The sequence below is a fragment of the Melospiza georgiana genome, chromosome 30 (genome assembly GCF_028018845.1).
Source record: "Melospiza georgiana isolate bMelGeo1 chromosome 30, bMelGeo1.pri, whole genome shotgun sequence".
Classification (NCBI taxonomy): domain Eukaryota; kingdom Metazoa; phylum Chordata; class Aves; order Passeriformes; family Passerellidae; genus Melospiza; species Melospiza georgiana.
Window position 1 is genome coordinate 1,917,631 of NC_080459.1, and position 17,338 is coordinate 1,934,968.

Genomic DNA, 17,338 nt, shown 5'->3' on the forward strand with positions numbered 1-17,338 from the left:
CTTTTCCACTGGATTCCCAGAGGAAGACCAGGCCCAACACCACCACCACTGGATCTTCAGAGGAAAACCCCACTGTTCTACAGGATCCCTGCTTCTACAAAACCACACCTGTCACTGCAGCAGGACTGCAGCCACCGTTTATTGTGACTGCCACCACCACCGTAACCCATACGGTGTCAGGTCGTATTCTGAATCTGTCAGTATTTTTTCTTCGTACTATTGCGTTTATATTTTAATTTTCCTGCTAAATAACTGTTATTCCCATTCCCATACCTGTTGCCTTAGAGCCCCATAATTTTAAAATTATAACTGTTCAGAAGGAGGTTGTTTACATTTTCCATTTCAAGGGAGACTCCTGCCTTCCTAAGCAGATACCTGTCTATTCAAACTGAGACAATGCCCCAGGATACCCAGGTGGGTGAGGAGGAAGTCAGTGCCCCGTTCCCCCTCTCTCCTGCTCCATCACCCAGCCCAGAATGGCCCCTGGCTGCAGGACAACGCCACTGCCAATGCCGTCCTGCCGGGGAAGCACTAGGGAGATGTCCTTCCCCTTCCCTCTGGCACAGAGGCAAATCTCATCCTCTCTTTGTCCTTCCTCCCCCAGACAAGGAGGTGCGCATGGAGACCAGGGCGGACAAATCCCCACAGCAGAACCTCATGGAAGAGGCCGTTTTGAGCAGCTCCATGGCACAAGAATCCAATGGGGAGGAAAAGTCCCAGAGGTCCCTCAGAAGGAGGGGCTCCAAACCCAGCCCAGGGTGCTCTGAGGAGGGAGGCCCACCCGGGGCCAGGAAGGTGGACAGAGCTTCAGCCAGGGCTCGGAGCTGGTGGTGCATGAGCAGCTTCACGATGGGGAGAAGCCCTACAAGTGCTTGGAGTGTGGGAAGAGCTTCAGCCAGAGCAGCACCCTGATCCGCCACCAGATGATCCACACCGGGCAATGGCCCTACGAGTGTGAGGAATGTGAGAAGGGCTTCAGCTGCAGCTCAGAACTCATCAGGAACCAATGCATCCACACCGGGGAGAGGCCCTACAAGTGTCCCCAGTGTGGGAAGAGATTTCGGATCAGCTCCCATCTCATCCTGCATGAGCAGATTCACACTGAGGAGAGGCCCTTCCGCTGCCCTGACTGCGGGAAGGGATTCCAACGCAACTCCCACCTCATCATCCACCAGCGCATCCACACCGGGGAGAGGCCCTACGAGTGTCCCCAGTGTGGGAAGAGCTTCTCACACAGCTCTACCTTGACCCGACACCAACGCAGGCACCGGTAAGGGAAGCCCTGCGTGTGCTCCAACTGCAGGAGGAGCTTTGTGCACTGGTGCAGCTTCATCCCCATGGGAGGACCCACATTATTCAGAACACTGGTGACCCACATTCCCTGTGATCCATGTTGGGAGGACACCTGACTGGTTATCCTTTTGGCCCTAATTTTCTTCTGATTTGTCTTTATCACTTAAAAACACCTGAAATAGGACTAAAATGAAAGTAATTGATCAAGGATGTCTAACGTCCCGCCATTTAAAATGTATTTAAGGTGGAATTTATGGTTTGTGAACATTTGTTGTGTAGGATTTGTGGGTTCTTGGGGGATTTCAGCAAGTGTTCTCCATATCTTTGCACTCCAGAATTCCAGATAGATTGGTCTGTCACCTCAAAATGATTCAATCCCATTGAAAACACCTCCATTTTACCCCAAAATTGACCAATCCATGTCAAAATGCCTTATTCCCACCTAAGAAAAACTCAGTCCCATGACAAATCTACTTGATTCCACAATGTTCAGGGTGAGATGGGGTTGGAAGGAGATTGGGAGAACTGGCATCCAAATTTGAGGGTGTGGGATTGGGATTGTGTGGGGCTGGATGTGTGGCCTGTATTTTGATAGTAAATAAAACTTTCAGAATTACTGACTTCTGTCCCTTGCATTTTTTGTCCGTTCCAGTTTATTTTTCAGAATGCCACCTTCGCAGCTGATTGCGTTTGTGCCCTTCTTTCTCTCCTGCCTTTCTTTGCCTGCTCTGTTTCTCCCTCAGTGTCTCTCTTGACCATGGGCAGCTCCCACCAAAGACCCTGCCCTGATTTATTTCCCAATCCAGGAGCTACAACAACCACGGGTGAAGCTATGAAGGCTGGCAGTGAAATGTCACTCTAAGATCTTGCTCCACTTGGCCTTTTTCTCCTTCTTAAGAGCTTTGCCTTCCAGGGCAGGAACATCTTTTGCTGTCTGGAAACTGGAATCCCGCCCCTGGGAGTGTGTGCCATGGATCCCAGAGAGGCTCCCAGGGTGCTGCTCCTGCCATGCCTCCCAAGGATCTGTGCAGGGCTAGTGGACAAGGTCCAGCAGCTCTGTTGGTTCTGCAGTGCCACAACGGCTCCTGGTTCCATGAGTTTCCATACCGCCAACAGCCGTTCCTTGGTTCCCATGTTGCCCTGCTGTGTCACCATGGATATTTGGTGTCATGAAGTTCTTCAGTGTCACAATGGCCTTCTTGGATGGGCAGTGCCACCATGGACCATTGGCTCCATGCAGCCCTGCAGGGTCACCATGGACTCTTTGGTTCCATGAGGTTCTGGGGGTGTCTCCATTGTCTCCTTGGATCCACAGTGTCACAATGGACCACTGGATCCATGTGGCCCAGCTGTGTCACCATGGCCCCTTAGTTCCATGGGTCACAACTGACTCCTTGCTTCCACGTCACCTCCTCAGTGTCAAAATGGCCCCTTCATTCCATGAGGAACACAAAAGTTTTGTAGCAACTTTGAAAAATCATGCTTAATACACCTGGGAACATCTGTTTGCATTCAAGAGAGAGGTAAAAGGAGAGGATGGCACCAGTAGCTTCATCTGCAACACAGATCCAGGGAAAGGACAGGGACAGAGAATTCAGCTGCAAGACTCAGAAAATTCTGCTCCCAGAGATCATTTATGCTCACACTGTCCCTTGTAGAAGGGTGACATCATTCCAGGCAGCCTGGACTGAGCAGGTGGTTTCTGAGGTGGGTTTGTTTTTCAGGAAACCCACACAGGCTTTTCCATTTGCTCTAGTTTGAAAGCAAAACCAGAGAGAGACTCAAAGTCAGAAATACAATTTATTAGGAAAAAAAATCATGCAATAATACAAAATAAAAAACACTGATAAAGTCAGAATGTAACCTGTCACTCTGCTGGTCAGGGTGTTGGTAGCAGTCCACTTGGAATGGTGGCTGCAGTCCTCCTGGAGTGGCAGATGTGGTTATGTTGGAGCAGCGATCCTGTAGTAGGGTGTCATGGTTTGGGCCTGGCACAGAGCCAGTGCCCCCATGAGTATACCCTCTCCCTAATGTCTGCTGTGAGATGTGACCGGGAATAAGCAAAGCAGGCTCCAGCTTAGAAATAAAGAAAACTTCATTACCTAAACTACAAGAAAAGAAGGAAAAAAACTATAAGGGAAAAAATTGAAAACCTTACAAAAAACACTTTCCTCCTCCCCACCACCAAAATTTCCCAATCCGATACATTCCCCCAAATCACCAACTGCCCAGTCTGGCACCACCCTTTAGAATACTCAAATTTCAGTCCATGAAGAGGAGAGGAGTCCTTCTTGCACCATAGGCTTCCCCTGGAAACACGCTGAAACCTCGTGTGCTTCCATGTCACTCGGCACCACCCAGGAAGTCCTTTTGCCATTTGTGACATCTTCCTTCCATGCCCAGTGCTCTCACGACTGTGCATGGACCAGAGCTGCTTTTAGGGTTGTCTTTTAAGGATGCCTTGTCTCACTCCAAAAAGGCACAGTCTCTGCTTTGGGACATCTGTCCCCCCCCTTTTTTTCCAATCCCCTGCGGCCGAGGGGTCCTCACAATGGACCCTCCTGGTTCTGAGGCACTGCCTCCCCCTAAGTGCAGTCCCTGTGTCACAGGAATAAAACTGAGTCTATGGCTACACAAGAAAAGTCCAGCCAAAAGGCCACTCCAATCATCTCTCTCTCCACTCAGCCAGTCTTCTCCACTTCCCCCAGGCCAAGTCCTTGTTATCTCATCTCTTATCTCTCTTCTTATTCAGCTCTGAGGAGGATCAGCATTTTTGCAAGGTCCCAATCATGAAAGAAAGGGGTTAAAAATTTCAGTCTCTGCTTGTCCCAGATCTCCAGCACTCCCACACACACTGCTGCTCCGGCCGGGCACCTCCTCGCTGCACTTCCCCCCCTTCCTTCTCCTCCTGGGCCGGCTGCTATCACATTCGTCGTCGCCGGCTCTCCCTCTCTCTCTCCTGGGGGGAGGATGTCTCTTGGGGCTCCTCCACCCTTCCATCCTCAAGGGCCTCCTCACCCCCCGTCTCTGTCCAGGCCCAGGCCTACCACATGGCTGCCCCTCCCCCATCCAGCAGCCGGAGCTGGACAAGGTAGGGCGATCCAACCTCTTTCCCTCGAAGTCCCAAGAGAGCCTCCCAGGGCCGAAGCTCTGCTTTTAACCCCTGTGTGTTCTCAGAGGTGTGTCCAAACCCCACTGGCTACACCAGGTGCCAATATCAAAATCCAAGCACCCATTGGTTTGACCACAGCATCCCAGAATTCCCACTTCTTTCTCGTCAAACCACCACCTACCTCCGAAAATCCAGTGGAAAGGGCAGCTGTTGCTCTGGGGAATCCAGTGGAAAGGCAGCTTGTTTTGTCCCAAACCCCAGATAATATCCAGGGGCGCATGCTTAGCTCTTCCCCCCTGGGTGGAGCATCTCACAATGGCCTGATATCATTCTATGAGTCATGAGGTGGGTCCATTAAACAGAAATGGCTCCTGGAGGGCATTATCTCTGAGTCATGCAGAAAGGCATTGGGCCTATTAAGAGGAGATAAGGAATAAAACAATGCCCCTCCTGTTTCAACAGCTCTTGAGGATGGGAATAGAATACATCTTTATATTGTAACCTAGGACATCTCTCACCAATGGAAGGGTGAGACAGAATAACTTCATATTTGGCCTCATTTCATGCTCTGCTGGGAGTTTCCTGAGGGCTGGTAGTGCTGTTGGCTTCAAGAACAGTTTGGGTAATGGCTGTGGGACTGAGGGCTGGGTAAAAAACCAGAACAGTATTCTTGTATTTACAGTCGTTTGCTACATGTCCAGTTTTCCTGCAGTTATAACAGTTTCCACTGCCTTTATTACATTCTTTATTGTGGGGAAGCACGTTTGCTGCAACCGGCATTTAAATTGCACCCTGGCTGGTGGCCTTGTCTAGGCTGGAGTCACACTCTAAGATCGCCTGGCAAATGCAAGCATCAACCATCTGAGCAATGGTTGGCTCAGGGTCAAGGGGGAGGCTGTGAAGAACCTTTCTGCAGTCAATACTGGCATTACAGAAAGCTAATTTGCTACTAAGATAATCCTGGACCTTTTGATCAACTACCTGTTTTTCCAGGGCTTTCATAAGGTGCTTTATGAACTTGATATAGCTCTCATCCGAGCCCTGGTGAATGTCAGTGAAGTCAGTGTGGGGTGTAGAAGCATCAGGTGTTTGGAGGAGGGTGGACCATGCAGCGCCTTTGAGATCTTCCAGTATTGACTGGGGGATGACTTCAGCCTGATACTGCAGTCTAGTATAGTCTCCTTCCCTGGTAATGTGGTCCATTGTGAGGTGCTGTCGCCCTTCTTCCTCAACATAACCTTTTGGTAACTCATGAACTTTATTTATCCAAACTCCTTTCCAGAAAATAAATTCATCAGATGACAATATAATTTTCATACACCATTTTAAATTTTGTGGTACCATTGTGTGGGCAGTAAATGGCATGTCCAGCAAATTGTTAAAATAGGGAGAACCCCTCCCATAATCCTTGGCAGCTTTACTAAGTCCTTCATTTCCCTATGGAGGTAGAGAATCCAACATTCAGGTCACACCTGTGCAGTATAAGCAGGGGCCAAAACCTAAATGGGAATCTATTCCCTATGGATTCCCAGGGGCCAAAACCTAAATGGGAATCTATTCCCTATGGATTCCCATTTAGGTTTTGGCCCCACTTAGACTGCACAGGTGCCACCTGAATCTTGGATACCACCTCCCAGTCCTCCTCCTTTGCAGCTTTTCTCCGCATCCTCTGCCAAGAATCCTTGGGCTCATCCTCACTCTCAGATAAGCTATCACTCTTTTCCTCTGTAGAGGAGGCAGGTCTGCTGGCAGAGGCGCAGGCCTTTGTGCCGACCGGCAATGCCTGGCATTGAAGGTCTTTGGTAGCCAAAATGGCTTCCTTCTAGTTGGCCCCATGTCCGGTTCCAGTGATGTGGGAACTGGAAGAGGCTGGACTGGAGAAGGGGCCTGGAAGTGGAGAGGTGCAGCCCGCATTGGGGAGAACCTTTCTGATGATAGGGGAGGGACTAATGCGGCAGTGGAATTCAACATTAAGGTGAGACCCGACACAGAGGAGGCACCTGGAGCAAAGGTGGGAAATGGGAATGAAGGTGGGAGGGAATCAAAAATGGCAGTCTCTCTAACAGGAGTATTGCCATCTTGTGATTTATAGGAAGGAGGATTAGAAGTAGGGAATGCAGGAATGTGGGTGAGGGAATATCTCAAGGCAGCATGGCCACTGCCACCCTGAAGAGAGGACAGAAAAGGAGGGGAGATGGCAGACAGCAGATGGCTTGTCTGTGCCAAAGGGCAGGCTCCATCTCCCATCCTGTTCTCAGGGAACCTGGGTTCGGGAACGTGAAGTGTGGGTTGAATAAACCAGGGCAAAGGGTTGAAACCATGAACTCATTAAATGATCCTATAAATTGAATGAAACAACAGATAAAATTTCTCAACTTTTAAAACCCCTTGTTTTTGTAAAATATAAAGCTTATCCCCAACAGCATCCCAAAATGATAACTGATAGAGAGAATCAACAGAGATATCAGGAAGATCCTCAAATAACCATGAGCAATACCTTTTAAACTCCCTTCAGAAAATTAACTCCCCTCTAAATTTAAAACTCTCCAAAACTTAACAAAACATTTTTTTCAGCTTGGGAATGAGTATTTCCCATAGCTGCCCCCAGTGGAAGAGGGAATGCCTACCCACAGGAACAGAAAATCAGAAGCCCAAACCGCTGGGAGCTCTTTGCCACTCAGTCTCTCACTCTCAGTCTCACAGGCACAATCTCCAGCCAAAGTGGGCTTATGGGGCTGTCAGAGAAGCAGGTCCCATAGATGTTGAGGGGATTATCAACTTCTTCTTTAGTGAGATTAGATAAAACTGGAGTCTCACTTCAGTGTTGTGGCTGACCCGAAGGGGTACAGCTTCCAGTGACGTCTGGCTGGCAGGATCACTGCTGGAGACGCTCCCAGGGACCTTAAGGAGTCTGGTTCCTCTTCGGGCGCCATGTGTAGCATCATGGCACTACTGAGGCCGTTGGAACATCCAGCACTCATAAGCCCAAACCTCACTGCTACCTTAGAAAGCTGACAGAATGAGCAGGATGGGTTTTCATATGATCTCCAGCAAACTGGGTTTATTGGTACAGGAACAGGCTACACAGATGAACAGGGTCCAGGGACGAAGACAGGGTGTAGGCTGAGGGATCAGGGTCTTATATGGGGTAGTGAGGGTGGAGCTGAGGATGAGGGTCGAATGGATATGGGGGAAAATGGTGCAGAGGAGGGGTCAGATCTCAGGTCAGCCAATAGGAAACAAGGGTGGAGGAATACAGCAAACTGAGGGACAGAGAGAGAACATTCTAGGGCCAAACAAACGTGGGCAATAGGAGCTGAACTAGGGTAATTAGGCCAATGGGCCAATGGGGTAACCTAACATAACATAAATCAGCATGTGTCTGCAAAGGTCAATATGAGAAGAAAGCATCTCACCCTAACCTGAAAGCCTATTCCTCTTATCTAGAACCAGTCCTCCATGTCTGGGGGATTGAGACTCTGATGGTAGGCCTCTGGGCCTCCACACATCCTCACAGCTGGCCCAGGGCAAGTCTGGAGGGGTCTTGGTGGCAGCTTGGGCTTGGCACACACTTGAAGAGGGTGTCTGTTTTCAACAGGGAGCTTAGGAGTTTTAGAGCGCTAAAAGAAAAGAAAAAAAACCCTCTTTGCCTGAGAGCAGCCAGTTCTCCAAGCTAAGCTGATGCCAGGTGAGTGAGGAGAGACAGGATGGGGTTTGGAAATGTGGAGCAAGGCTCTCCACACTGTGTCAGATCTCAAGACACAGCTTCTCAGAGCAGGCCAGAGCTCCTTAGGAAAGTTTCTGGGTCAATATAAGTCACAGAAGGCTGCTATCATTTCTTCTCTAAATAGAACCATACACCCTTAAAACAGGAATGTGGATTTATTAGAAGCTCTTTGAAATATTTCTCCATAGCAATAGAAAAAAAACTTCCTAGTGAACTGCACTACAGTAGAGGGAAATCAAGGCAAAACCATGGTTTGTCAGGACTTGCTTGATTCTAATGAGCCCCATGGTGCATTTGGAGCTGAGCCCTTGAATCTCAAGGTCTGAGAGGAGATTGCACAAACCTTTCCAGGAGTCAAAGACAGAAGAAAACCCCAGAGTGTCTCAAAGCATGAATGAGTCCCACTGAGGTCCCTCCCCAAACATGGTCCTCATGACTCCTTGGAGGAGAGAACTGGAGGCCAGATGGCACAAAAACCTCTCAGAAGCCTCACTGAGGAAAGGAAATTCCAAAGCACCTTAAAAACCATTATTACCTCAAAGTATTAATGAGTTCTACTGAGTGTCAATACAAAGCTCTCAAAGGACTCGTTAAAGCAGATAACTGAGGCCATGATTGCACAAATCTCTCACGGAGTCTCTATCAAAAGGGAAACACCAAGTACCTTAAAATAACTGAAGTACCTTGAAGCATTAATGAGCCCCACTGAGGGTTGTTACTGACAAAGCCTCTCCATGGACTAATTACAGCAGAAAATTGGAGGCCATGATTGCACAAAGCTCTCAGAGACTGCAAGGCCAAAGCAAAACCCAAAGTCCTTTGAAAAACCTGCAGTCCCTGCAGGGAGCATTCAGGAGCCCCCAGCGCCATTGCTGAGCAAGGCTCCCCAGGGACTCCTTCCAGCAGATCCTTGAGGCCGCTGGGATGTGAGCTAGGGGGGGATGCTGAGGGCAGGACAAGGGGCTGACAGTGCCTAGCCTGGATGGGGCTGTGCCAGGAGGTCCCAGTGTCTCAGGACAAGGTGTCTCCTCCCAGCCCTTGGTGGCACAGACTCTGCTGTGCCCCTGGGCAGCAAGACTTGTCTTCTCTTTGTCCCCAGCTGTCATCAGTGCCTCCAGTTCTCTGCTCTGCCTGGGGCCTGGGGACACTTTCTCTGTCGTGTCCCTCAGTGAGAGCTATTAAAAGTCAAAGAGATTTTGGAGTTGGATTCTGACTCGAAGATCTTGAGAGGTTTCTTCAGCTCCCTCTCAGGGACTGATGTTCAGGGCATCAGCACAAAGCCCCAGAGGCTCATTCTAGTCTTTGTGCTGTGTCTGTGCTGCTGAGCTGGGCTGGGCTCCTGGCCCAGAGGCAGCTCCTGGCAATGGCAACACTGCAGAGAGACAGCTCTGCCCAGGAGCAGCTCCTGTGCACAGCCCAGCAGGGCTGGGGCACTGCCTGCAGCCACCCCAGGCACAGCACAGAGGCACAGAGAGTTTCAATCAGGCAGGGCTGGGAAGGGGCTGAGAAGTGCCTGGGGCAGAATCACTGCCAGCCTTGGCACAGGAATCTCTGGCTGCAGGAAAATGCAGCTGCAACTCCTGCAGTTATCTCCTAAAGCTGCAACATCCCAACGTCTGCTGACTCTGTGAGTACAACTCTGGGTATTTCTGGTGCAGGGGAGGTGAAATGCTCATGAAGCTCTGATGTACTGAGGGGTTCTGATCAGTCACAGAATATTCCAAGACATAGATTTTGATAAAAATGAGGGAATTTCCTAAGAGTTTGTGCTCAGATTCCTACTACTGGAGAGTGTCAGGGAGGGCGGATAAATATTAAAGGATGAATATTAATTATTAGTTATGAATTTTGGTAAGTGGTGCCTGAGACAACCAAACTGTTCCTTTTAGTGACCAGTAGGTTCACAGGAGATCCCTAATGTGCCTTCAGCCACTCTGTCCATGGTCAGCAGCAGCAGCAGCAGCACCTTTGCTGGAGCCATCAGGCTCAGTCTGAGCTGTCCTTTCTCCAAGCTGCAAACAGAACCTGCCCCCAGACAGTGCCCTGCAAACAGGCAGGGTTCTGTTAGGCCAGGGAGAGTGCAGAGATTTAGGGTCTGTGAGTGCTGGCAGGGACAGATCAGGCACAGGGAAACCCCTGCAGGAAGAAAATCTTCAGGAAGCAGAGAGAAGATCAGGCAATGAGAGAAAACAAAACCCAGCAATGCTGTGGCAGGGCAAGTTGAGAGATGTCCACAGGATCCCCTCCAGTGCAGGCCCTCCCTCTGAACAAGCCCCCTCCCTCCTGTGCCCCAGCCAAGCCTCTGCCGTCAGGGCCGGGGCTCCAAGGCGTGTAGCCCCTCCTGTGCAGGCAGAGCTGCAGCAGAGCCATGGGGCAGCTCTGCAGCCCCGGGCCCAGTTCCCTCTGCAGAGCACAGGGCTGGGAGCAGCTGCCCGGCCCTGGGGGCTCTGGAGGGGGCACAGCTGGCTCAGGGTGACGCTGTGCCCAGTGCCCAGCTCTGGGCAATGCTGTCAGTGCAGCCAGGAAAGGAGCTGCATCTTCCTTCATCCAATGCCATCATAAGGACACTTGGAAGTCCCTCTGAGATTTCAGTCCAAGCCAGGAGCTTCAACCCAGCTTGCAAACCTGTCCTAGATCATCTCTGAGTGATAAGATCCATGGGGAAAGGCAGAGGTTTGTGACACTGAAAATGTTGCTGGGTTGTTGGAATGAGTGATGTTAGTCCTTGGCTACAAATGTGGAGCTGGGCTGTGGTGGATCCCTCTGCTCCCAGCAGTGCCTGGTCCCATTTTAGGGGAAATGTGGGAAGGTGATCACCCTCCACCTGAGAAGGGTTCCAGTCCAGAGAAACACTGAACAGGTCAGAACAACAGATCATCTCCCCTTACTCTCCACTCATCACTTAGCCTCAGAGAACTTGCTTAGTTCTCCCTGGGGGCAGAGGAATGCTGAGAGTTTCTGATATCCAAGAATACCAGCAGAGATATGGGGCAGCTGATAAAAAATTTCTGCAACTCTTGCACACAAAAGGGTGTCTCTGTGTGTTCCAGGGCAGGGTAGGTGGGAAATGGCTTTGATTTTGGTTACAGGTATCTCCTCTAATCCTTCACTGCCCTTTTCTCCATGAACAGGTGCCCAAGTGCAGCCACAGCAAATGTCGAACAGCAGCTCCATCAGCCACTTCCTCCTGCTGCCATTGGCAGGCACAGGGCAGCTGCAGCTCCTGCACTTCTGCCTCTTGCTGGCCATCTCCCTGGCTGCCCTCCTGGGCAACGGCCTCATCATCAGCGCTGTAGCCTGTGGCCACCACCTGCACACGCCCATGTTCTTCTGCCCGCTCAACCTGGCCCTCACTGACCTGGGCTCCATCTGCACCACTGTCCCCAAAGCCATGCGCAATTCCCTCTGGGACACCAGCACCATCTCCTACAAAGGGTGTGCAGTCCAACTAATTTGTTTTATCTTTTTCATTTCAGCAGAGTTTTCCCTCCTGACCATCATGTGCTGTGACCACTACGTGTCCATCTGCAAACCCCTGCACTACGGGACCCTCCTAGGCAGCAGAGCTTGTGCCCACATGGCAGCAGCTGCCTGGGGCAGTGCCTTTCTCCATGCTCTCATGCACACAGCCAATACATTTTCCCTGCCCCTGTGGCAGGCCAATGCCCTGGACCAGTTCTTCTGTGAAATCCCCCAGATCCTCAAGGTCTACTGCTCACACTAAAACCACAGGGAACTTGGGCTCATTGAAGTTTGTGCCTGTTTAGGACTTGGCTGGTTTGTGTTCATTGTTTTCTCCTATGTGCAGATCTTTAGGGCCGTGCTGAGGATCCCCTCTGAGCAGGGATGGCACAAAGCCTTTTCCACCTGCCTCCCTCACCTGCCCGTGCTCTCCCTGTTCCTCAGCACTGTCATGATTGCTCACCTGAAGGCCCCCTTGATCTCCTCCCTATCCCTGGATCTGACCCTGTCAATTTTGTACTCAGTGGGGCCTCCAGCCCTGAACCCCCTCATCTACAGCCTAAGAAACCAGGAGCTCAAGGCTGCAGTGTGGACACTGATGACTGGATGGTTTCTGGAACATTAAACTGCTGGCCAGTTTCTGCAAATCACTTGTAATAACCTTTGATACGTTTTGATAGTTACATTTTGGAGGTTCTTTTTTATTGTTTTAGTTTTTTCATATTGGCCACAAAGAAAAGCCACTCCTTGTGCCATTTCTCATTTTATTTCTCTCCACCTTCCCTGTGGCCACACACTGTGTCAATCAGAGGCTGCGCTCTCGGTGGCATTAAAGGAACTAAAGGATCTCCCAGCAAAGTTTTCACTGAACCTCCCCCTTTTGTTGCCCTCTCTGGAGCTGCAGCGGCAATGTCTGTGTGCAGAGCTGGGGCAGATCAGTGCTGGCCCAGCAGCTGTGCCCAGCAGCAGCAGCAGCAGCTGCACTTGGTGTTTCCAGTGCTGCTGCCGTGGCCCTGCCCTGCTGCCCTGGTGGCCCTGGTGTTGCTGCAGGGCCTGAGTGCTCTCGGGGCCGGGTGCAGCCCTGGGGTGGCAGTGCCGGGGCTGCAGCAGGGACAGGCCATGGGCACTGCTGGGGCAGCACTGACGCCTCTGGCCAGGCCCTGGGGGCACCAAGCTCCTTGCCCAGGCTCTCTCAAGAACACACCCAGGCCAATGCTCAGCACAGAAAAGCCCCGTGAGCAGCCCCAGGCTGGCCCTGGGCAGGCTGGGGGCAAACAGCATGGCTGGGGCTCTGCAAGGGCCCTGGGGCAGACGGGAAGGAGCAGCAGAGCAGGGGCTGATCCATCCCCAGTGCACTGGACAGCACAGGGCAGCGTCCCAGAGCGTCCTGATGGAGCTGCCAACAACATCCCCCCTCTGCAGCCCTGGCCTCTCCCCCAGCTCACACAGGTGCCCCATCCTTGCAGGCACAGACACAGCAGCACTGGCTCAGGAGCCCCTGTTTGCATTGCACAGAGCAGGGGGAGCACCCCCATGCTGTTGCTGTGGGGACATGAACCTGAGGGAGCACAAATGCCATCAGCCTCTGGGGCCAGCAAGGGCTGGGAGACAGCAGGGAAACCACTCAGCTTTGTCCTGGCCTCTGCAGTCAGCCAGAAAGTTTGTTCCCATCAGCTGGGACATTCCTGTCCCACTGCAGACGCTGTTGCTCAGAGCCAGGGCTGCCTGGCAGCCAGCCCCAAACTGCCCTGAGCATTTCCTTGGCTTCACCTTTGTTTTCTTTACTCTTCTCTGGTACAAATTTCTTCCTATTCCCCACCCCTGTTCCCTCGCCTGCAAACAGCCCATCCCTGTTTGCCCTTTCCTCTCTGGCCCCACTCCCCATTGCAGTTCCTGACTTGGCCCCATGGGAACGTCCCTTGGGCAGCAGGATCATCCTACAAGTGCTGCAGGAATTGTCTGCAGGCTCCTGCAGTGCCTGGTGCTGCTCCCTTGCCAGAGGCACCCCAGGCCAGGGGGGCACATCTGGGCTGCTATGTCTGGCTCTGGGGCTCCCTGTTCTGGGCAATGAGGAGGAGCTGCAGAGACTCTGCAGGACTGACAGGATGGGCTTTGGGGCTGGCAGGAGAAGCTGAGGCACCTGGGCTGCTGGAGCTTCTGAAGAGGAGGCCCAGGGCTCATCCTTCAACTGCTCCAAGGGTGTTTTCAGAGAATCACAGAATCAGCAAGGTTGGAAAAGACCTTGAAGATCATCAAGTCCAACCTGTGCCCTGACACTGCCTTGTCTCCCCTGAGCCTCCTCATCTCCAGGATAAACAGCCCCAGCTCTCTCAGCCACTCTTCACAGGACTTGTGTTCCAGACCCCTCCCCAGCCTTGTTACCCTTCTCTGGACATGCTCCAGCCCTTCCATGTCCTTCCTAAATTGGGGGACCCAGAACTACAAACAGCACTCGAGGTGCTGCCCAAGCAGTGTCGAGCACAGGGGAAGAATCCCTGCCTTGCTCCTGCTGGCCACACCATTCCTGATCCATAGGGGTGCCAAGGGTTGGATGAGGGAAATGCTGGGGATGGGGACAAAGTGATATTGTTTGTCAGCCTTGATTTTCATATCTGTTCAGACTGAATTTGAAGATGCTGGCGGTCAGTATCAATTAGACATTGCTGATATCAATCTATAAACAGGAAACGAAAGCAGGCAAAACAATTATGTCTTTGTTGAGTTTTTGAGGGTTCCCAGGATGAGGTGAGAGATGAGAATCTGACTCCATGTTCTCAGAAGGCTGATATATTATATTATATTATATTATATTATATTATATTATATTATATTATATTATATTATATTATATTATATTATATTATATTATATTATATTATATTACATTACATTACATTACATTACATTACATTACATTATGCTGTACTAAAAGTATACTAAAGAATAAGAAAGGATACAGACAGAAGGCTTAAAAAGAATGATAATGAAAACTCGTGACTGACTCCTCAGAGTCCGACAGAGCTGATGGTGATTGGTGATTAAGTAAAAACAATTCACAGGAAACCAATCAAATATGCACATTTTGGTAAACAATCTCCAGACCACATTCCAAAGCAGCAAACGCAGGAGAAGCAATCAGGTAATTATGTCTTTGAAGCCCCAAAACAGATAGCCTTCAAGAAATAATGAGTTAAAACATAGAATGTGAGGCATTTGAAGAAAGCATAGCATTTAGGAAACACATAGAGCAATAAATTGGCTAAAGCATGGAACACAATGACAGGAAAGAGAGACAGGGATAGGGGAACTGATGGGCTAAGCATGTTCAGAGCCAACAATGTCAAACTGACCCTAAGAGCCTTGCCAATCCATGGGGACCAAGCCAAGTACACCGGGAATTGGCCAAATTAGGAAAGGGGTTCAAAGGTTCAAGGAGGAAGACTCATTAGGAGACCCCAGCCCATGATGAAGGCAACCGGAACGACCACCAAGATGATCCTCAAAAGAGGTATCCCCGCCCACGCTCCGCCTACACCATGCCCCATATGAATATTCATGCAAAGATATGATTATGTATATGATCTGATGTAATCCTATATCCAAAACTGTATAAAAGGCTTGCCTTTGTTATGGGAAACTCAGAAATCCATTTTGTGATTTCTCCGACGCGTCGCAATAAAATGCCTCCTGCTTATTTGACTTAAGCTAAGTCTCTTAGGCAGTTATTCTCGCCTTTTGGGGCAAAATTCGGCATCATTTCTGACGACCCAGATGGGACCAGACAGGAGATCCAGGCCTTAAGGGGTCCTCCCGAGCCAGGTCTGGGGCCGGGACCCTCTGGGCGCCCCTGACGAATTTTTGTCAGAAGAGACTCCCCCCGGACCAACGCTCTTTGGTGGACGAAGGGTTCCCTGCATCTCCTGCTCCAATTAAGAGGTATTTTAATTGTTTATTGGTTTTGGGATAAAGCGCTTTGTTGGGAAACGGGAGTCAGACATGACCGCTCGAAGGGAAAGCCGGGGGACGCCCCAGTAAAGAATCCCAGCTGGGTTAGAGGCCCGGTAATAGAAACGCAGGTTAAAGTCCTGCTGGAAGGAGTATTTGTTTATCTTGGTATCTTTGGTTTGTTTTTATTGTGTGGGAAACTGTTTTAACATTGTGTTTGATGTTATAATACTGTGAATTAAGGGTCAAGAACTAAGATTGCTCTCTGAGAACGGGAGAGAGATCTGTCAGCCGGTGGTCTTCTTGTGTCTGTTCTATGTGTCTGTTGCAAAATCTTACAGGAAACGTCTTGTCACTCTCTATTTATTCTTTTAGAAGAGAATAAGTTGATAGACGTCCGGGAAGAAATTTGTCACCCCCTGCAAATGTTATACTGTCTACGGTGCCTTGCAATTGCATGAATCTGGCAAACCGGTATCTCACGGTCTGTAGGCGACCTCTCGTGACCCTACCTGGTAAAACAGTCTGTTCTGATATAGACCATAAGGTAGGAACTATTTCATAAAGGTGTGTGGGTATGGGTGAGAGTGAATGAGACGCAGCATCGCTGCGAAGCGAGAGGGAGTCCCACTCCGCATTTCCTGTTCTTTGCGAGAAGCCAGGTCGGAAACGGACAAAGCGATTGGAAATTGTGTGTATGAAGTGTTAAAATAAATTGGCATACAGTACTTGCGAGAAAGAGACTGATCCGGTTAAACAGACACAGGGAATAGCAATGGGAGGCCAACAGAGTAAGGACGTAAATATGAAAACCCCCTTAGGATGTATCCTAAAGCACTGGAAGGACTTGGGAGGGATTCCGGGGGGAAACATAAGTAAAAAGACACTCTTTAAATATTGTACACAGTGGTGGCCGTTGTATAAGTTAGATGACAATGAGAAATGGCCGCTGGAGGGAACAACTAATTATAACACTATTTTACAACTGATGCTTTTCCTCTGCCGACTTAATAAATGGGACGAAGTGATGTATGCTGACATGTTCTTTACCCTAAGAAATAAACCGGAGTGGCAAAAAGAGTGCGGGGTAAACGTAGCACCTCAGGACCCCCTAGTACTAGCCCTGCCAAAAGATAAGAAAGGTTCAAAGCCTAAAGAACGTTGCTGTGATGCATGTAGCATTGGGCAACAATGTCTTAAGTTAACAAGAAGGGATAGTGGAAAGGAGAGCGAAATAAGCCTGTGGGAATACCATCTATTCGCCCCAGGACGGGAAGGGCCTCTTCCCAGGCCAAAAGAGGAACAAGGGGATCCTAGCCCATTAAAGGAACTGGAGCAATGGTGGAAATCTAAGTTTGGACACAGCCCTCAGAGGCTAGACAACAGTTGGGAGGAGGGTAGCCCATTAAAATTGGGGATTGACGAGAGGAAAAGCAGTCCTCAGGGACTAGATAGTCCACAGGGGTCGGGGAGCTACATGAATGCTGACAGCCCACCCAGACTAGAAGTTGAGAGGGAAGAAGGCAGTCCATCAGGAGCAGAGAGCCGAGGGGAGACACATAGCCTGCCCGAGCTCAGTCCATATGGGGATAACAACACATCCAGAAATGGAGGTGTCTGTAGAATGGAAACCAGCACACCAAGGACTGGGGACAAAAGTAACTCACTGGGAGGCGACGTCTCTAAATTGAGATATAGTGGGAAGAATGATAATGAGACATGTGAAAGGGAGGCAGAGAACAACTCACAGAAACTGAATATAGTAATTCAGATAGAAGATAGGAGAGATGGGAGAGGAG

At 50.1% G+C, this 17,338-nt stretch overlaps 1 pseudogene; it reads left to right on the plus strand.

The window, feature by feature from the left end:
• The first annotated feature begins 396 nt into the window (after positions 1–396).
• The window catches only part of LOC131094598 (zinc finger protein 345-like), a 113,611-nt pseudogene continuing 96,669 nt past the window's right edge, over positions 397–17,338 (plus strand).